Source organism: Salmo trutta, chromosome 13, assembly GCF_901001165.1.
Source record: "Salmo trutta chromosome 13, fSalTru1.1, whole genome shotgun sequence".
Taxonomy (NCBI): Eukaryota; Metazoa; Chordata; class Actinopteri; order Salmoniformes; family Salmonidae; genus Salmo; species Salmo trutta.
The window spans coordinates 63,099,453-63,122,211 of record NC_042969.1 but is presented as its reverse complement, the minus strand read 5'-3'; the positions used below and the strand labels follow the sequence as shown (position 1 = coordinate 63,122,211).

The following is a 22,759-nucleotide window of genomic DNA, read 5'->3' as shown; positions in this document are numbered from 1 at the left end:
TGTGCCTTTCCAAATCATGTCCAATCAGTTGACTTTACCACAGGTGGACTCCAATCAAGTTGTAGAAACATCTCAAGGATGATCAATGGATGCACCTGAGCTCAATGTCGAGTCTCATAGCAAAGGGTCTGAATACTTATGTAAATAAGGTATTTCTGTTTTTAATTTTTTTATAAATGTGCAAACATTTCTAAATACCTGTTTTTGCTTTGCCATTATGGGATATTGTGTGTAGATTGATGAGGATTTTTTTATTTAATTAATTTTAGATTAAGGCTGAAACGTAACAAAATGTGTAAAAAGGGAAGGGGTCTAAATACTTTCCCGAATGCACTGTATATCTGCCTCACTGTCAGAGAAAGAAGTAGTGCTGCTAGGTTTTACACAGTCAATTGAATAAATAACTACATTTTTATTAAATGAATGTACAAATGATACTGTACATTTATGAAATCTATATAAAAAAATATAAAAACATTCAATACATTAATATGAGATCTGTGTGTAAAACATTTACATTTGATACTTATCCAGAACAACAAGTAAGTGTATTGATGTTAAGATTGCTAGGTGGGAAAACCACATCACAGTCAAATACACAGGATACGAGCATTCCATTCCAGCTAAACAACTGACATATACAGTGGCAAGAAAAAGTATGTGAACCCTTTGGAATTACCTGGATTTCTGCATAAATTAGTCATAAAATTTGATCTGATCTTCATCTTAGTCACAACAATAGAGAAACACAGTGTGTTTAAAACTTCTTCGGGATAGGGGGCAGTATTTTCACGTCCGGATGAAAAGCGTGCCCAAGGTAAACTGCCTGTTACTCAGGTTCAGAAGCTAGGATATGCATATGCATGGTAATATTGGATAGAAACCACTCTAAAGTTTCTAAAACTGTTAGAATAATGTCTGTGAGTATAACAGAACTGATTTGGCAGGCAAAACCCCGAACACAATCCATCCAGGGAAACATTTCTTTGAGGTCATTGTGTTTTCCAATGCTTTTCTATGGGAAACCTGATTTATTAGGGCCCAGATTGCAGTTCCTATGGCTTCCACTAGATGTCAACAGTCTTTAGAAATTGTTCGATGTTTTTCTTTTGAGAAATTAAGAAGTAGTCCTATTCTTTCCATGTGTCACTCAGATGGACTCAAGTCTTTTGGTGCGTGTGAACAGGAGCGCGATCCTCATTATTTTTCTCCAGTATGAATGGTCCAAAATTCCTCCTGACCGTTATGCAGGTCTGATCTGCAACTACAGAAAACGTTTGGTTGAGGTTATTGCTGCCAAAGGGTTTTTTACTCAATACTTTGTTGAAGCACCTTTCAGCGAGTTCACATAATTTTTCCACCCTACACTGTGAATGTTTACACGGTGTGTTCAATAAAGACATGAAAACATATCATTGTTTGTGTGTTATTAGTTTAAACAGACTGTGTTTGTCTATTGTTGTGACTTAGATGAAGATCAGATCAAATTTTGTGACCAATTTATGCAGAAATCCAGGTAATTCCAAAGGGTTCACAAACTTTTTCTTGCCACTGTAACGTTTAGCAAAATAACACATTTTCATACACATCTAAAATCGCTGAATAAAAAATCTGAGATCTGTAATATTTTACACACACAAAAGCAATCATTTCTGAGGAAAAACGCAAAGGTGAAACATTTGTGGATATAGTGTTTTGGAAACTCTTAATGTACAGTACCAGAAACATCTACTCATTCAAGGGGTTTTCTTTATTTTGTAGAATAATAGTAGAATAATAGTGAAGACATCAAAACTATGAAATAACACATATGGAATCACCTAGTAACCAAAAAGTGATCAACAAATCAAAATATATTTTACATTTCAGATTCTTCAAAGTAGTCACCCTTTGCCTTGATGACAGACACACTCTTGGCATTCTCTCAACCAGCTTCACCAGGAATGCTTTTTCAAAAGTGTTGAAGGACTTCCCACATATGCTGAGCACTTGTTGGCTGCTTTTCCTTCACCCTGCGGTCGAACTCATCCTATACCATCTCAATTGGGTTGAGGTCAGGTGATTGTGGAGGCCAGGTCATCTGATGCAGCACTCCATCACTCTCCTTCTTGGTGAAATAGCCGTTACACAGCCTGGAGGTGTGTTGGGGCATTGTCCTGTTGAAAAACAGATGATAGTCCCACTAAGTGAAAACCAGATGGGATGGCGTATCGCTGCAGAATGCTGTGCTAACCAAGCTGGTTAAGTGTGCCTTGAATTCTAAATAAATCACTGACAGTGTCAAGCAAAGCACCATCACACCTCCTCCTCCATGCTTCACGGTGGGAACCACACATGTAGAGATCATCTGTTCACCTAATCTGCGTTTCACAAAGACACGGCGGTTGGAACCAAAAGTCAAACATTTGGACTAATCAGACCAAAGGACACATTTCCACTGATCTAATGTCCATTGCTCATGTTTGTTGGCCCAAGCAAGTCTCTTTTTATTATTGGTGTCCTTTAGTAGTGGTTTCTTTGCAGCAATTTGACCATGAAGGCCTGATTCACACAGTCTCCTCTAAACAGTTGATGTTGAGATGTGTCCGTTACTTAAACTCTGTGAAGCATTTATTTTGGCTGCAATTTCTGAGGGTGGTAACGCTAATGAACCTATCCTCTGCTGCAGAGGTAACTCTGAGTCTTCCTTTCCTGTGGCGGTCATGAGAGCCAGTTTCATCATAGCGCTTGATGGTTTTTGCAACTGCACTTGAAGACATTTTCAAAGTTCTTGAAATTTTCTGCATGGACTGACCTTCATGTCTTAAAGTACTGATGGACTTTGTTTATTTGAGCTGTTCTTGCCATAATATGGGCTTTTACCAAATAGGGCTACCTTCTGTATACCACCCCTACCTTGTCACAACACAACTGATTGACTCAAACACATTAAGAAGGAAAGAAATTCCACAAGTTAACTTTTAAAATGGCACACCTGTTAATTGAAATGCATTCCAGGTGACTACCTCATGAAGCTGGTTAAGAGAATGCCAAGAGTGTGCAAAGCTGTCATCAAGGAAAATGGTGGCTACTTTGAAGAATATCAAATATAACATATATTTTGATTTGTTTAACACTTTTTTGGTTACTAAATGATTCCATATGTGTTATTTCATAACTTTGATGTCTTCCCTATTATTCTACAATGTAGAAAATAGTAAAAATAAAGAAAAACCCTTGAATGAGTAGGTGTGTCTAAACTTTTGATTGGCACTGTATATTTCATACTGTTATGAGTAACGATCTCTAAAGGAACCTGGAGACAGATTCACATTATCTCTTTGGCACATGCACACATCGAACAGATACATTTTTTACATTTGATGTGGTTAGTTCACACAATCTTGGATGTCATGCTATTACTCAAATGAAGTCAGGTGGCCGACTTTGTTGTGATAGTATTAGTCATAATTGCTTCAGATTGTTCACCAGGTAGAATCTGTCCTCAGGAATAGCTCATTCCACTCTAGTCAGCCAACACTAACCCAACAGTCTTTTGGCACGCAGGAAGTGTCTCACCACACAAGCAATTACTTGAATATAGACTGCCACTCTTGAAAAATCATCCTAGGTAGCTAAACAATAGAACAACAGGCTTTTGGCAGGCAGACTGGGCTGCTCTTTGTGTGTAGGGTGAAGTGGGGAACCAGCCTGTATACTGGCAGGTCTCCATCTCAACACATCAGATTCAGACTGACTGAATACAGGCCATTTCAATCAGTTGTCTTTGGGTGACATAATGAGATGCTAAAAATAGAATTATAGCATTTTTTCTCATGCTTAATGACTTCTTTCTGTAGTTGCCGAGCCACATCAAAAAGGAACAGTACTATGCTGTATATTAGCTATTGCTTGTTATTTATTACACCTACTCACCTCGTTGTCCAGTCCTCATCACTCATTGTGTGTGTTTATTTGTCTGCAGTGTAATTGTCTTTTCTTTAAATGAGCATATGAAAGACATTACTGTAAGTATAGTAATGCAAATATATTAACTCTCCAGTAATTAATCTCTTATTCAGTGAGTCCAGCCCACTTCACATCCAGCTCCTATACAGTCTCTCGGTGTCTCCATCTATCACAGAGACATTGAATTAAAGCCAGAGAAACACTGCATCACTGTCTGTCTGATAAACAACAACCTTTCCTTCTAACTGTATTTTCCCCTGACTGTATTTACAGTCTCTGGACTTGACTGTGACCACAATTGCTGGAGCTTTAATTAAAATTGATCTGTGTGGCTGGCCTAATTTAAATCTGCTCTTTGCATCTGTCACAAGGTAAGCTACTGTTCTATGGGGGTCATTCATCTGATGTCAATGGGCAAGACAGTCCTCTCCTGTCTTCTCTTTTATTCTCCTCCCCTGTCCTCTCTTCTCCTCTCTTCTCCTGTCCTGTGATTTTCTCTCTTCTCTCTAGTCCTGTCCTGTGCTTTTCTCTCTTCTCCTCTCTTCTAGTTTTTGGAGGTGGATAGATTACTTCTGGTGGGGATATTGTTCCTCACTTGGGTCAAAGCAACTCCAATCTGATTAAACAAGTGTTATCTATAGTATAACAAAACAGTTGTGATTGCCTGTTGATTTGAAGGTTAACAATTAACGCAAGTCATTGACTGTCAATGTTTTGCATTTGCTGTGAAACTCGTCAATGGATAGGCCTAAGTAATACAAAATGCATTATCTATTGAGTGGCACATTGGGGTATCGAGAATGCATCATTCCTTGTTGAAAGCAGCAAGCCATTGACTCATTGTTATCTGATGTGTGTGTGCGCATGCAGGCGTGACTCCTTTGGTCAGGGACACACAACCCTCGGCCCTATGGCTGTATCCAGCCCACCATGACATTTCCAAGTGGCCCTCAACATTATGTATTACAAAAGCAAAACCCCAAAAAATAATAAGCAATAATAATAATAATAAGCAACAAAAAATATATATATGCTATCGTAATTTGCATAGTAGAAGATACAGTGGTAAAAACATGTATTACTAAGCCTTTATTGTCGGACAGACCATTGTTATACCAGTCTGATGATATGTGTTACTATGATGCAGGCCTGAAAAAAGGTCCCCATGATATTTGAATGTATCTGTGCCTTAAGTGCTAGGGTAGGGGAATCTGTTTCCAGACAGACCTGTCAGGGCTACTCTAAATAGCAGGAGGGCGAAGTCAAGCGCAGGAGACCGAGGTACGTGAAAACACACGTTTAATAAATATGTCCACAAACTGCCAACACAAGGCAGGGTAAACAACACTCCCAAAATAACAGGAACAAAAATAATCCTGAAGAGAGTCGGGACGCAGCCCAGCAACCCTAATGCCCAAACTGACAACAGCAGATGAAGAACAAAAATCCCCAACCTACTAAATAAGACACAAATATAATCCGGCACAAACCCCAACAAAAACAGACTAAATACCCCACTAACGACTTAACAAGACAGACATAACCTAACCAAGACAGACATAACCAAACGACACAGAAACAGAGATCGGTGGCAGCTAGAAGGCCGGCAACGACGACCGCCGAGCACCGCCCGACCGGGGAGGGGGCCACCTTCTGTGGACGCTGTGACAAGACCGGTAAACTCAGTATGCCACATAGTGGAAAGAGAGCCTGGAGGAATATATGAGCTTAGTCATACCGCTATGAGTGTGAGTGTGTTAAAGTGTGTGTGTGTGTGTGTGTGTGTGTCTGTGTGTGTGCATGCATGCGTGTGTTCACCCTCTGAATGGGATGACGTGATGAACTGAGACGATTCACATTCAAGCTAAAACAGCCCTACGGTACAATAACACATAACAGTCTTTCTAAATTACCCAGCCATGTTCATTTCATTTGCCTCCATTCTTTGTGACGTTTGGCACAGAATCCTATCAACATAGAGCAGAGTTTAAAATGGCCGCTGGCCTTTTCTCTCTCAACTGGTAGCAGTGTGACCCTGGGGGCCCAGTGAAGTACTTTGGTGGTAGATGGTAGATATCAGTAGAAAGCTGTCAGAGAGATGTGCTACTGCAGTGTACCTGGAGCTCCCTGGTGTAAGGGCTGTCGTCGTAATAAAACCAAGGTGCAGCGGAGGATGTGTATTCATTTTGAATATTTTATCAAATGAACCACGATAAACAAAACACTAAACAGCAACGACAGCAAACAGTCCTGTCTGGTCAAAAATGAACGAAACAGAAAACACTAGACAGAAACAATCACCCACAAAAACCCAAAGGAAAAACAGGCTACTTATGTGTGACTCCCAATCAGTAACAACAAACTACAGCTGCCTGATTGGAAGCCACATGGCCAAAATCAACGAAACAAACCAACCTAGAAAAAAGAACATAGAACGCCCACCCAATGTAACACCCTGGCATAACCAAAATAAAGAACAAAAACCCCTCTCTATGGCCAGGGCGTTACACCTGGGCTTTGTTTATTTTGCCTATGGCCCTAAAACATGGCTCCAACTAGGACTACATGGCCAAGCTGCAAAGTCAAACTTGGCTATAATGTGACAATTGTTTTGCCCAACAATATGCTTATTTTAAGCTTAAGGGTAGGGTCAGAGCCTTTCCTTTGATCCTCCACTTCCTAGTATGTGTCTGTGGTTGCTCCTGGTTGGCTGAAGCAGTGTATTAACCTGTAGCAGCCTATACTGTGGCCTCTAAAGCTCCGCCTCTGATAAAATGGATTTCATTCTCAAAGTTCTAAAGCAGATGAATAAAGGAGGATGTAACTTATTTATAAATGTTTCACTTCATTCTACAGCTTGTTCTGGGGGTGAGGGATTGACTGCTAAATACAAGCCAATGTAGGACCTCAAATTATGACCAGTAAACAAACTGCTTTCATCAAAACACCATAGGAAGGTTTGTTAGAATCAAAACAAAATGATAGACATTTTCTATCACTTAGTAGGTCTATCTTGTGTGTGTTTAAAATAGGCCTATTTTTATAGTCAACATCTTACCGTCACATATTGTTGTTATAGGCTACTGTAGACATACAGTTGGTCCACTTCCTCTATCTTTTTAAAGTGGGTGTAACAGCTGTCTTCTGAAATGAACCAAGGCGCAGCAGGTATGTGAATACTCATATTTAATTTAAAATAAAGGAGTAGAGTATTCACTTAACAACAAAAAAGGTGACAACAGTGACAGTTCTACAGGCTAATACAAGCAGTGTAAAAAACAACCACCCACAACCCCACAAGGCAAAGTAGGCACCTTATGTGTGACTCCCAATCAACCACAACCCTCTACAGCTGTGCTTGATTGGAAGTCACACGGCCAAAATCAATGAAACAATAACAAAAACACACTCCCTTCTGCCACGTCCTGACCCAACTACCCCCTCTACTGGTCAGGACGTGACAGTACCCCCCCCTCAAGGTGCAGACGCCGGGATGCACCTAAAAAAAAGGAAAACAAGAAAATCCCCAACAAAATTGAACACCTAAACAATAAGGGAGGGAAGGGAGGGTGGCTGCCGTCACCGACGGCACTGTGCTACACCCTCCCTCCCCAACCCACCTATTCTGGAGGTGGTTCAGGTGCAGGACGTGGACCTCGCTCCACCTTCGGCGTCGCCCACTTTGTTGGCGCCGATAGCTGCGCCGGGCAGACGGGCCACTCGGGCTGACCCTGGCAGACGGACCACTCTGGCTGGGTCGGAAGGCATGCGGGCCACTCTGGCTGCGGGCCACTCGGGCTGGGTCGGAAGGCATGCGGGCCACTCGGGCTGGGTCGGAAGGCATGCGGGCCACTCGGGCTGGGCCGGAAGGCATGCGGGCCACTCGGGCTGGGCCGGAAGGCATGCGGGCCACTCGGGCTGGGCCGGAAGGCATGCGGGCCACTCGGGCTGGGCCGGAAGGCATGCGGGCCACTCGGGCTGGGCCGGAAGGCATGCGGGCCACTCGGGCTGGGCCGGAGGGCAGGAGGGCCACTCGGGCTGGGCCGGAGGGCAGGAGGGCCACTCGGGCTGGGCCGGAGGGCAGGAGGGCCACTCGGGCTGGGCCGGAGGGCAGGAGGGCCACTCGGGCTGGGCCGGAGGGCAGGAGGGCCACTCGGGCTGGGCCGGAGGGCAGGAGGGCCACTCGGGCTGGGCCGGAGGGCAGGAGGGCCACTCGGGCTGGGCCGGAGGGCAGGAGGGCCACTCGGGCTGGGCCGGAGGGCAGGAGGGCCACTCGGGCTGGGCCGGAAGGCAGGAGGGCCACTCGGGCTGGGCCGGAAGGCAGGAGGGCCACTCGGGCTGGGCCGGAAGGCAGGAGGGCCACTCGGGCTGGGCCGGAAGGCAGGAGGGCCACTCGGGCTGGGCCGGAAGGCAGGAGGGCCACTCGGGCTGGGCCGGAAGGCAGGAGGGCCACTCGGGCTGGGCCGGAGGGCAGGAGGGCCACTCGGGCTGGGCCGGAGGGCAGGAGGGCCACTCGGGCTGGGCCGGAGGGCAGGAGGCCCACTCGGGCTGGACCGGAGGGCAGTCTGGCCACTCTGGCAGAACAGGGCAGTCTGGCCACTCTGGCAGAACAGGGCAGTCTGGCCACTCTGGCAGAACAGGGCAGTCTGGCCACTCTGGCAGAACAGGGCAGTCTGGCCACTCTGGCAGAACAGGGCAGTCTGGCCACTCTGGCAGAACAGGGCAGTCTGGCCACTCTGGCAGAACAGGGCAGTCTGGCCACTCTGGCAGAACAGGGCAGTCTGGCCACTCTGGCAGAACAGGGCAGTCTGGCCACTCTGGCAGAACAGGGCAGTCTGGCCACTCTGGCAGAACAGGGCAGTCTGGCAGAACAGGGCAGTCTGGCCACTCTGGCAGAACAGGGCAGTCTGGCCACTCTGGCAGAACAGGGCAGTCTGGCCACTCTGGCAGAACAGGGCAGTCTGGCCACTCTGGCCGATCCTGGCAGGCGGGCACCTCTGGCAGAACAGGGCAGTCTGGCCACTCCGGCAGAACAGGGCAGTCTGGCCACTCCGGCAGAACAGGGCAGTCTGGCCACTCCGGCAGAACAGGGCAGTCTGGCCACTCCGGCAGAACAGGGCAGTCTGGCCACTCCGGCAGTTCAGGGCAGTCTGGCCACTCCGGCAGTTCAGGGCAGTCTGGCCACTCCGGCAGTTCAGGGCAGTCTGGCCACTCCGGCAGTTCAGGGCAGTCTGGCCACTCCGGCAGTTCAGGGCAGTCTGGCCACTCCGGCAGTTCAGCGCAGTCTGACCTCTCTGGCGACTGTTGACTGGCGGGCAGCTCTGATGACTGTTGACTGGCGGGCAGCTCGGACGACTGTTGACTGGCGGACAGCTCTGACGACTGTTGACTGGCGGACAGCTCTGACGACTGTAGACTGGCGGACAGCTCTGACGACTGTAGACTGGCGGACAGCTCTGACGACTGTAGACTGGCGGACAGCTCTGACGACTGTTGACTGGCGGGCAGCTCTGGTGACTGTTGACTGGCGGGCAGCTCTGGTGACTGTTGACTGGCGAGGCTGGGCTGACGCACTAGACTCCTGATGCGTGGGGCTGGTATTGGACTCTCCAGCCTGGAGACACGCACCTCCATGCTAGTGCGTCTAGCGGGAAACACCGGACCGAAAGGGCGCACTGGCGGTCTTGAGTGCAGGGTTGGCATCACCCCTTCCGGCTCGATGCTCCCCTTGCCCTGGCACCTGCGGGGCGCTGGTACTGGGCGAACTGGGCTGTGCGTCCGTATAGGCGAGATGGTGCGTACCACAGCGTAACATGGCGCCCTCCACCTCATACGCACCTCCCTGTAGTCACGGGTAGCTGGCTTACGGCTCTTCCCTGGCCTGGCCAAACTACCCGTGTGCCCCCCCCAAAAAAAATCTTGGGGCTGCCTCTCGGGTTTGAACGCTAGTCGTGTACCAGCAAAACATTCCCGTTGGTTCCTCTGTCCAGCTGCCTCCACTCTCCTGAGTGCCTCCACCTGTTCCCATGGGAGGCGATCCCTTCCGGCCAGGATCTCTTCCCAGGTGTAGGCTCCCTTGCCGTCCAGGACGTCCTCCCATGTCCATTCCTCCTTTTTTCTCTCCTGTGGCTTCCTCCTCTTCTGCTGCTTGGTCCTGGTTTGGTGGGTGGTTCTGTAACAGCTGTCTTCTGAAATGAACCAAGGCGCAGCAGGTATGTGAATACTCATATTTAATTTAAAATAAAGGAGTAGAGTATTCACTTAACAACAAAAAAGGTGACAACAGTGACAGTTCTACAGGCTAATACAAGCAGTGTAAAAAAAAAACAACCACCCACAACCCCACAAGGCAAAGTAGGCACCTTATGTGTGACTCCCAATCAACCACAACCCTCTACAGCTGTGCTTGATTGGAAGTCACACGGCCAAAATCAATGAAACAATAACAAAAACACACTCCCTTCTGCCACGTCCTGACCCAACTACCCCCTCTACTGGTCAGGACGTGACAGTGGGACACAGTTAACTGTCTGTTGAAGATGCATCTGTGTGTTTGTGTGTGTGTATGTGTGTGTGTGTGTGTGTGTGTGTGTGTGTGTGTGCGTGCGTGCGTGCGTGCGTGTGTGTGTGAGATAGTGTAGGTGTGTTTGTGTTTGTGTTGGGGTCCATCTGGAATGCATTTTTTTTTATAGATGTGGCAATCGATTGGTTACCCTAGTGTGTGTGGTTAGCATGATGTAGCGCCCAGGACAACATAACATTGTGTTCACTCACAGGGCTTGTGAACAGAGCTAGTGTGTTCTGCAGCGCAACCACACAGCAACACTATTCTCACAGCCAATTGCAGCTCAAATTCAGACATTAACGCCTCGATCACACCGACAGCTTCATTGCATTTTGGTACACCAGAAGTACATTCAATTCAATGGAACGCTGCGTTTGCTTTACAGCATTGCGTTGCAGAGGCAGTTGCAGTGCGTTCCGTGTGGGGCATACGTTGGATTTATCGAACATATGCGTCAAACTGTATGCGTAGGCTGCTTGACAGAAATGGTAGCAGAGGGTGAATGTTGACCTTTTGTTGCACACATATTGAGATGATGCTGCGTACCATTTTGCGCAATGACACTGTCAGGGTGATTAAGGCGTAGACCCCTCCTGATAACCCCTCTCCCCCAGACCATTATACACACAAACAGACACAAGCTCTCTCACTGACGCCATTTAAAAAATCAAGCTGCTTTTTCACTCCGACCGAACGGCAGACCGAGCGGGGGCTGAGGAGGAAGATAAGAGGAGGGAGGAAATATAATCTGCATTCAGCTGTTAAATAAAAACACAACCTTTCAATAAACCTCACAGCCAGCCAGCCAATCACCTCACAGTCAGCCAGGCTGCAAGCCAGCAGCCTACAGGCAGCATATTTTAGACATGTTGTGTGAAGAAGCATAATAAAAAGCCTATTACTATCAACCTAAAATTAACAGCCATTTAAAATGTAGATTTGTTCCTGTGGGAGACTGTCAAATGTTTTGGACATGTCCTGTAAACAGGTGTCCTTGGGTATTTTATGGGCCATATTTTATTTATTCTGTTTAATAGCCTAATAACATTAATTAATTATCCACATTGATTGAGAGCTCAATTCAAATCAAAATAAAGAAAAAGGTAGATGTGAACAAAGCTTGTGGCTGAGAAGTCTTCTAACTCCTCCTGGCTAATCTGGGGGATTAGGAGCTATAAATGGCTGCCAGTCGCTTGCTGATGATGAATGCCATAAACAGACATCTTGTGTCAAAACAGGTACATTTCTATAAGAACTATATATGGCAGTCGCTTGCTGTTGATGAATGCCACGAACGACCATCTTGTGTCAAAACAGGTCCGTTCTGTAAGAACAGCATGACTCAAGACTGAGTCTAATTTTACTCCTCCGCAATACTTCTGTGAGCTTTGAAGCACTAGAGGCAAGAAATGCAGATCAGTGTCAGCCCATGCTGTTGTGTGTCCAGTTTTGGAATAACCTGAGGCTCTATCATATCCTGTAGCCTTGTCGTCTACTGTGTATGAATATAAGGACTGTACATAAAGCATAGAACCTGCATAAAACACACATTCCTATCACGTGGAGTTCATGTCAATGCACCATGTTGTATGTTGACACATCTGTTCCAAGACATACCTGAAAGTGTTCTGCATCACACTGTACTGTATTACAGGCAGAAGCCTCAGGCAGTAACAGCCAAATGGCTTTCTCATCTATTTCTTTTACATTTGAGTCATTTTGTCAGACGCTCTTATCCAGAGCGACTTACAGGAGCAATTAGGGTTAAGTGCCTTGCTCAAGGGCACAGACCGATTTTTCAGCTAGTCGGCTCAGGGATTCCAACCAGCAGCATTTTGGTTACTGGCCCAACACTCTTAACCACTAGGCTACCTCCCGTTAAGTACCAGACAGAGAAAGACACACAGACACGAGGACACGCACGAACGAACACACGCGTACGTACACATACACACACACTCACACACACTCACAGCAGGAGGCCCAGTGGTCTGACACCACTTTATCAGATCACTGTAATGTAGCATTTCATCGCCCTGATCCCAGATCTGTTTGTTTTTTCATGACAACGACCATATCTATACAGCATTAACAGATCTGAGGCCAGCTGATAGCGTTTCATTACCATTTGAATGAACCCTAACATGAGCCGTTCTGCTCTGCTTTGTTTCGTGTTTTGTTGTATTTTGTTCATGCAAAGTGGGCAGGTGGAGGGGAGGAAAGGTAGAGCAGGAGGAGAGGTGGGGGAGAGATGAATGGAGGGAGGGAGGGGTGGGTGGGGGGAGGGAGGGATGGAGGGATGGAGGGAGGGAGGGGTGGGGGAAGGGATGGAGGGAGGGAGGGGTGGGGTGGATAGAGGGATGGATGGATGGAGGTGGAGCAGAAAGCAAAATGTCCTGGCACAGCATCAGAACGAGCGTTGCTAGGTGATGCTGTTAAAGGAACAGGAAGTGAAGAGGTGTGCTCCTCTCAGGGAGAGTGAGGGAGAGAAAAAGAGGAAAAGCGAAAGAGGGAGGGAGAGAGAGGATAGGAAGATAGGGAACCTGGGTGAAGCTGACACTTCAGAGCCTTCCGGCAACTCTCTGCCACCGAGCTGCCGACACACAAACGAGCAAGCACACAGACACACACAGTCGCGCAGGAACACATATACACACGCATACACACACAGCGCATGGCCACATATTAGTCCTAAACATTCAAACACTCATAGAGCAGGGTCCCTTACACTCACACATGCACAGACAGAACCACACATAGGAGTCACAACCAGATCCCTTTCACCATATGGAGCAGCAGCAGCCCATAGAACACAGACTGAGAGGACAGTCACACCCTACTGAACATACACATACACCCTCCATAGATGCGTAGATCCCCTGGGCCACCTTGCTCAATGATATCAATAGGCTGTCTCTACTGAGACGGTTATGTATTGTGACATGCAGTTCAACTCCCGGTGGGATTGCAGAAATGTATTTTTCATGGTTTTCTCTGTAAATTAAGCCATAGCTTGATTAGCCAAGTTACTCCAGGGAATACTGGTAAATGTCATCATGGACCAGGTTGTTGCTGTGATGCGGTTAATGAACAAAACTATTTTAACATTCAATTACAATGTATAATCTTCCTCTTCTCTCCTCTCCTCCTCTCCTCCCACCTCTCCCCTCATCCTCTCCTTTCCTTTCCTCTCATCCTCCTCTCCTCTTCAAGGATAACCATTCAGATGAATAGGAAGTGGAGCCTCTTCATGTTAAATCCGATGATTCATGACATATTTGTCATCTTTCTGTCCCTCTCTCAATGTTTTAGGCGTAAATCACAATCTTGTGTTGTCGTTTCCTGTGATGAAATATACACAATGATCATTTAAATCACCCGAAAAGTACAGCGGATGAGGTCTGTTAGGATTTTAACAGCGGCTATGACGTATGTCCATCTATCATCTACATGCAGGCCTTACTCAGTGAGGAGAGAGAATGGAGAGACATTTAGGAGCTGTGATTGCAGGGCTTTTTGGTGACTCGTTGGGTGTGACATTTGTTTCGTAGAGTACATTTATTTCTATGAAACTTTTCACACCGTCTGGGTCACGATGAGAGAAATCTGATGACATTCTCCCTCCATCTGTAATTCTGGCTGACTTGGCGTGTGTGTGTGTGTGTGTGTGTGTGTGTGTGTGTGTGTGTGTGTGTGTGTGTGTGTGTGTGTGTGTGTGTGTGTGTGTGTGTGTGTGTGTAACTTGGCGTGTTGCCATCCCTCCTCTGCAGGGCATCTGTCGGTCCTCTGTCCAGTTAGCTTCGGATTTATAATCACACACGCATTTTGCAGTGCAACGTTTCACGGGGCCAAAGATTACATTTAATGTTAGGCAGCCATGTAGTATATTCTCTCCCTACCTACCTGCCCACTGGACTGGATGAGTGGGAAAAGCTAAAACTACAACAGAAATCAATCAGAAAGTAGGATTCCCATTGAGGAAATTGGTATGATCACTTATATGATGTGCAGTGTACACTATATTGTGTATTGTGATGTGTATCGAAGGGAATACGATATTTAGGCTACATGAATAATCGGGAGTGGCCGATAGATTTTGTCCACGCCATGTTAGCTGAAATGGTTGAATAGCTTCATGCTCATACAAGCTTTACGGTTAGTCGTCATGACCGTCTCTGATGGAACAGGGTCTTTTGTCCTTTTGTCCATGTGCCTTTTGTCATTACAAAGGTCTCTGATGCTATCTTACTCTGAGCCTTCAACATTTCAGAGCCTGTTTCTTCAGATGGCTCAATGACTATTGGACCTATAGTAGTTGTTGGACCTATAGATAATGTTGTGGTATTATCTGTGTCATCTTTTGTGGTGAGCAGTGGAGTGTTGGTTGCTTTGGGTGTGTCTCAATAGTCTCTCCTCGTCTCCCACAAGTGTTTTTTATTTGTATTTATTTCACCTTTATTTAACCAGGTAGGCCAGTTGAGAACAAGTTCTCATTTTACAACTGTGACCTGGCCAAGATAAAGCAAAGCAGTGCGACAAAAACAACAGAGTTACACATAAACAAACGTACAGTCAATAACACAATAGAAAAGGTTTATGTACAGTGTGTGCAAATGTAGAAGAGTAGGGAGGTAAGGCAATAAATAGGCCATAGAGGCGAAATAATTACAATTTAGCATTAACACTGGAGTGATAGATGTGCAGATGATGATGTGCAAGTAGAGATACTGGGGTGCAAATGAGCAAGAGGATAAGTAACAATACGGGGATGAGGTAGTTGGGTGGGCTATTTACAGATGGGCTGTGTACAGGTACAGTGATCGTTAAGCTGCTCTGACAGATGATGCTTAAAGTTAGTGAGGGAGATATAAGACTCCAGCTTCAGTGATTTTTGCATTTCGTTCCAGTCATTCGCAGCAGAGAACTGGAAGGAAAGGTGGCCAAAGAGGTGTTGGTTTTGGGGATGACCAGTGAAATATACCTGCTGGAGCACGTTCTACGTGTGGGTGTTGCTACGGTGACCAGTGACCTGAGATAAGGCGGGGCTTTACCTAGCATAGACTTATAGATGACCTGGAGCCAGTGGGTTTGGCGACGAATATGTAGTGAGGGCCAGCCAACGAGAGCATATAGGTCGCAGGGGTGGGTAGTATATGGGGCTTTGGTGACAAAACGGATGGCACTGTGATAGACTGCATCCAGTTTGCTGAGTAGAGTGTTGGAGGCTATTTTGTAAATGACATCCCCAAAGTCAAGGATCGGTACGATAATCAGTTTTACGAGGGTATGTTTGGCAGCATGAGTGAAGGAGGCTTTGTTGTGAAATAGGAAGCCGATTCTAGATTTAATTTTGGATTGGAGATGCTTAATGTGAGTCTGGAAGGAGAGTTTACAGTCTAACCAGACACCTAGGTATTTGTAGTTGTCCACATATTCTAAGTCAGAACCGTCCAGAGTAGTGATGCTAGTCAGGCGGGAGGGTGTGGGCAGCAATCGGTTGAAGAGCATGCACATAGTTTTACTAGCATTTAAAAACAGTTGGAGGCCACGGAAGGACTGTTGTATGGCATTGAAGCTCGTTTGGAGGTTTGTTAGCACAGTGTCCAAAGAAGGGCCAGAAGTATACAGAATGGTGTCATCTGCGTAGAGGTGGATCAGAGAATCACCAGCAGCAAGAACGACATCATTGATATATACAGAGAAAAGAGTCAGCCCAAGAATTGAACCCTGTGGCACCCCCATAGAGACTGCCAGAGGTCCGCATAACAGGCCATCCGATTTGACACACTGAACTCTATCTGAGAAGTTTGGTGAACCACGCGAGGCAGTCATTTGAGAAGCCAAGGCTGTTGAGTCTGCCGATAAGAATGCGGTGATTGACAGAGTTGAAAGCCTTGGCCAGGTCGATGAAGACGGCTGCACAGTACTGTCTTTTATCAATGGAGGTTATGATATCTTTAAGGACCTTGAGTGTGGCTGAGGTGCACCCATGACCAGCTCGGAAACCAGATTGAATAGTGGAGAAGAAAATCTACACTGACATGAATGAACTGAACAGGTGAATGCAATTTCCTGGTTCAGTTGATATCTTCCATAATTTATTTTGTCTGTGTGTTCAGATCAGTAAAGGGGAGGAAGCCACTTTAGACTATTGAGATGCGGCCTTCTTTGTACTATGGGTTGTGGGGACGACTATTGAGATGCAGCCTTTGCACTGCAGTATGGGTAGTGGGGCTGATACAATTTGTTCATGGCGCTCCTGTTTAGCTAGCTGATCTGTAGCTGTCTCATGTTCTGAGAACATCACTCTTATCAGACATCACAGTCACAGTAAAGAAGGCACGGCTGCCGTGTGCCAAGAATATAGTGCCACTGTTGCCAGAGTAACAGCGGCTTCCTTTCCAACATACTGTGGTTGTCATGGCTGTAAAAATGTGGGTGGAGCCTTTAGGTTTGACTGACAGATTGGAAAAGGTTTGACAGATTTCAACCAGAGATTGACTTTTCCAACAGTGTATTTAAATGTAGCTGCGTTGCAGCATGGTTGTACTGTGTGTTGATGAGGATTTACTGGCCGCACTAGCCTGCTCTACCACTTGTTAGCCGATGCCTGGACACAGCTTTGGCCTCTGATGTAACGTGTTAGGTAGTTACATGACATCTACTGGACCATATGGCGTCAGCGTGCACATTAAGGTCATTCAGTCACTACACACATAACTGACCTACAATAATGTTATAGAGCTGTAATAGTCTATAGTGTTTTGTTATGAATATCTACATTATAACACTGTAGGTCTGTTCTATACTTCTTTGTTTATTATTGAGGGGACAGCAACATTTGAATTTGAATAGTATTATTTTACACTGATTTGAACCTGAATGACCTGTGCTGCCAAAGGAGCAAAAGGTTAGCCTAAGTGCTGTAAGTTAGTGTTTGAACTCAATGGTCATTGACAATTATTTAAGATATACTGTACTGTACAACGCTCAATATTGCTACCGTTTATTTACCACATTTACCACAAAATCACTGTGTTATTCACATACAGGTACACTATATATAGAAAAGTATGTGGGCACCCCTTCAAATTAGTGGATTCGGCTATTCCAGCCACACCAGTTGCTGACAGGTGTACAAACTCGAGCACACAGCCATGCAATCTCCATAGGATCTCCAACTGGCAGTAGAATGGCCTCATTGAAGAGCTCAGTGACTTTCAACGGAGCACCGTCATAGGATGCCACCTTTCCAGCAAGTCAGTTTGTTAAATTTCTGCCCTGCTAGAGCTGCCCCGGTCAACTGTAAGTGCTGGTATTGTGAAGTGGAAACATCTAGGAGCACCAACGGCTCAGCCTCGAAGTGGTAGGCCACACAAACTCACAGAACGGGACCGTCAAGTGCTGAAGCGCGTAGTGTGTCCTCGGCCGCAACACTCACTACTGAGTTCTAAACTACCTCTGGAAGCAGCATCAGCACAATAACTGTCCGTCGGGAGCTTCATGAAATGGGTTTCCATGGCCGAGCAGCCGCGCAATTATAAGATCACCATGCACAATGCCAAACGTCGGCTGGGGGGTGTAAAGCTCGCCGCCATTTGACTGGAGAAGTGGAAATGCGTTCTCTGGAGTGATGAATCACTCTTCACCATCTGGCAGTCCGACGGACAAATCTGGGTTTGGTGGATGCCAGGAGAATGCTACCTGCCCAAATGCATAGTGCCAACTGTAAAGTTTGGTGAAGGAGGAATAATGGTCTGGGGCTGTTTTTCATGGTTCAGGCTAGGCCCCTTAGTTCCAGTGAAGGGAAATCTTAATGCTACAGCATACAATGACATTCCAGACGATTCCGTGCTTCCAACTTTGTTGCAACAGTTTGGGGAAGGCCCTTACCTGTTTCAGCATGACAATGCCCCCATGCACAAAGCAGGTCCATACAGAAATGGTTTGTTGAGATTGGTTTTGAAGAACTTGACTGGCCTGCACAGAGCCCTGTCCTCAACGCCATCGAACGCCTTTGGAATTAATTGGAATGCCAACTGCGAGCCTGGACTAATCGCCCAACATCAGTGCCCAACCTCACTAATGCTCTTGTGGCTGAATGGAAGCAAGTCCCCGTAGCAATGTTCCAACATCTAGTGGAAAGCCGAAAGCCTTCCCAGAAGAGTGGAGGCTGTTATAGCAGCAAACGGGGACCAACTCCATATTAATGCCCATGAATTTGGAATGAGATGTTCAACGAGCAGGTGTCCACATACTCATGGTAATGTAGTGTATCTACCTCAATACTCCAGTATCCCTGCACATTGTGAATTTGGTATTGACACTGACCCTGAATATAGCTGACATTGTTCTGTTTTTGTCTTATTTCCTATTTCTTGTGTTTTTGGGGGGGGTTTTATTTTTTTTATATACTAGTTTGAAATTGAGTACAGCACTGTTGGATTGGGCTTTCAAGTAAAGCATGTCACTGTAATTGTGCATTTGACAAATAAAACTTGAAACTTGCCATAGTTCAGTAGTACAGATAAGCCTCACATCAATTGGAGTTATTTTGTGATGCACTGTAACCCTCAGAGCTTACAGTATGTTGGCCTCAGAAGTAGAAATCCCAGTTTGTGGTTGCTGGTTGAAGTTGGAGAGCTGCTTACATGTACAGTGAATCTGTTGACTGGCCTGTTATTCCAGCAGGCATGTGATGTGGTGTGGCTGGACTGACTTCCGGTTATGTCCCAGTGCTAAGTGCTTTCCCATCAACTGTACTCTCATCTGAGATAACCTTTCTGGCATTAGACATAGACCCCTGGCCTTACCTATTAAAAATGGCCATTGCACCACCAGTAGAGAATATACACGCACACACACACACACACACACACACACATACAGTATACACCGTTTTTACTATCTATCTGAAGGTGTAGTAGTACTGTGGTGTGGATTATAATGATAGGTGGGTAGTAGGTGAGATGGAAAGTAGCCAGGAGACCCAGTCACAACTTACAAGGGAATTACTGCCATCTGCACAGCACACACACACACACACACACACACACACACACACACACACACACACACACACACACACACACACACACACACACACACACACACACACACACACAGAAGAGTCCAAAGCCTGCTGCCAATTATATTAATGACCCTAACAACACCAGGGCCGGAGCAGGGAACAGGGGGCGTCACCTTAAGACCTCAGCAGATTTGTGTGAAAGCCCTTTGAATCAAACACTCCCTCCTCCTCCACACACACACACACACACACACACACACACACACACACACACACACACACACACACACACACACACACACACACACACACACACACACACACACACAAAACCATGCATACTCACATACACATACAGACACCTCCCCTCTCTCCATGCAGCACAGCTAGGTAACAGGAAGGCTAAAAATATCTCCTGGCCATTGGCTAGCCAGTTTGGTCCATCTGGTTCCTAACCCTTAGGTAAGTAGAGAACTGAAGAGAGAGGGAGGGAGAGAGTGTTTGTGTGTGTGTGTGTGTGTGTGTGTGTGTGTGTGTGTGTGTGTGTGTGTGTGTGTGTGTGTGTGTGTGTGTGTGTGTGTGTGTGTGTGTGTGTGTGTGTGTGTGTGTGTGTGTGTGCGTGTGTGTGTGAGGGCTCACTAAAGTCTTACTAGAATGTGCTCTTACTATTCTACCTCAGTACAGTTTTGACATGAAGCAATATCAAAGGCTTAGAGGCAGGTGCCCACCTGTAGTTTTTAATAGGATGCAGGTAGGGAGGGTGTATGAAAGGGGTGCAGTGGTCAATTTGTGGGGTGGTGTCGGGGGAATGGGGGTTACAGTACAGCAAAACCTATAGTTTCCCTAAATCCCCTTAGCGTCTTCCAATCTGTCCATGTGACGGTGAAACAATGTAAGCCTCTTAGTCTTAATCCACAGCCTGTGGGGAGGTGAGTGTATGTCACAGGGCTGTAGCTGCTGTCCCTTGGGCACAGATCTGCAAAAAGGGTGCTATCTAGAACCTAAAAGGGTTCTTAGCCTTTCCCCATAGGAGAACCCATTGAAGAACCCTTTTTGGTTCCAGGTAGAACTCTTTTGGGTTTCATGTGTTACCATTTCCACAGAGAGGGTTCTACATGGAACCAAAAAGGGTTCTACCTGGAACCAAAAAGGGTTATTTTATGGGGCCAGACGAAGAACCCTTTTGGAACCTTTTTTCTAAGAGTGTGGGATCAGCGTACAGTACCCTCGACCCAAACCTTAGGTTAAGTTGGCTGGCACCTTGGTGTTGCCCTGGTTTTGCCAACACCATGCTCCAACCAACTGAGCCGTATTGGAACCACAAGTGTTGGTTAGTGTTCGATTTCTGTCCTAATAGTTTTGCCTGTCCACATATTCCAAACTGTCAGTTCTGTGAGAGGGCCTTATAGAAGTGTCTCGTATTCCAAACTGTCAGTTCTGTGAGAGGGCCTTATAGAAGTGTCTCGTATTCCAAACTGTCAGTTCTGTGAGAGGGCCTTATAGAAGTGTCTCGTATTCCAAACTGTCAGTTCTGTGAGAGGGCCTTATAGAAGTGTCACGTATTCCAAACTGTCAGTTCTGTGAGAGGGCCTTATAGAAGTGTCTCGTATTCCAAACTGTCAGTTCTGTGAGAGGGCCTTATAGAAGTGTCACGTATTCCAAACTGTCAGTTCTGCGAGAGGGCCTTATAGAAGTGTCTCGTATTCCAAACTGTCAGTTCTGCGAGAGGGCCTTATAGAAGTGTCTCGTATTCCAAACTGTCAGTTCTGCGAGAGGGCCTTATACAAGTGTCTCGTATTCCAAACTGTCAGTTCTGCGAGAGGGCCTTATAGAAGTGTCTCGTATTCCAAACTGTCAGTTCTGCGAGAGGGCCTTATAGAAGTGTCTCGTATTCCAAACTGTCAGTTCTGTGAGAGGGCCTTATAGAAGTGTCTCGTATTCCAAACTGTCAGTTCTGTGAGAGGGCCTTATAGAAGTGTCTCGTATTCCAAACTGTCAGTTCTGTGAGAGGGCCTTATAGAAGTGTCTCGTATTCCAAACTGTCAGTTCTGTGAGAGGGCCTTATAGAAGTGTCTCGTATTCCAAACTGTCAGTTCTGTGAGAGGGCCTTATAGAAGTGTCTCGTATTCCAAACGGTCAGTTCTGTGAGAGGGCCTTATACAAGTGTCTCGTATTCCAAACTGTCAGTTCTGTGAGAGGGCCTTATAGAAGTGTCTCGTATTCCAAACTGTCAGTTCTGTGAGAGGGCCTTATATAAGTGTCTCGTATTCCAAACTGTCAGTTCTGTTAGTGTGACACAAAACACTGTGGGCCTGCATGTTATCACAGAGCAGTTCTCCAGTGACTATAACACTGTGGGCCTGCATGTTATCACAGAGCAGTTCTCCAGTGACTATAACACTGTGGGCCTGCATGTTATCACAGAGAAGTTCTCCAGTGACTATAAGACTGTGGTTATTGTCAGTGTCACATCTTGGCAGATGCAAAGATTAGAGGAGTAAAAATAGCTCTTTCTGTCTCTGTTAGGTGAGGATCTGACAGGCTGGCCAAGTGGTTAGATGGGGCAGGGTCAGAGTGCTTAGTGAAGGGGCATGTAATGTAAATGTTTTGGAAGAGCTGAATCAGTGTGCACAAGGCTGTAACAACTGCATAATTGTCTTATAACATAGATATCATTACTTGTAGTCCAGGTGTACAAGTGTACCAAGTTTCATGCTTTTATATTCCTTTACTTGATAAAAGTGAACTTTTATACTAATATGTTAAACAGTTCTGGTCTATTTGTATGCAAGAGGTTGACAATTCTAGAATGTTCATGAATGTAAACAAAAGTATTGTAAAAGTATACATACCAGTAGTCTTTCTACTGTTCATTCCTTTGACTAAAAGGTGTTCTGTTGAGTGTGTAGCCCTCCTGTATTCAGACTGAAAGGTGTTCTGTACAGTATGTAGCCCTCCTGTAGCCCTCCTGTAGCCCTCCTGTATTCAGACTGAACGGTTTTCTGTAGAGTATGTAGCCCTACTGTATTCAGACTAAAATGTGTTCTGTAGAGTATGTAGCTCTACTGTATTCAGACTAAAATGTGTTCTGTAGAGTATGTAGCCCTACTGTATTCAGACTGAAAGGTGTTCTGTAGAGTATGTAGCCCTACTGTATTCAGACTGAAAGGTGTTCTGTAGAGTATGTAGCCCTACTGTATTCAGACTAAAAGGTT

At 45.9% G+C, this 22,759-nt stretch overlaps 1 protein-coding gene across 1 annotated transcript in view; it reads left to right on the top strand.

Moving 5' to 3' along the window:
- The window catches only part of unc119a1 (unc-119 lipid binding chaperone a1), a 31,543-nt gene that overhangs the window by 5,900 nt on the left and 2,884 nt on the right, over window positions 1-22,759 (top strand). The gene's annotated exons all lie outside the window — the stretch shown is intronic.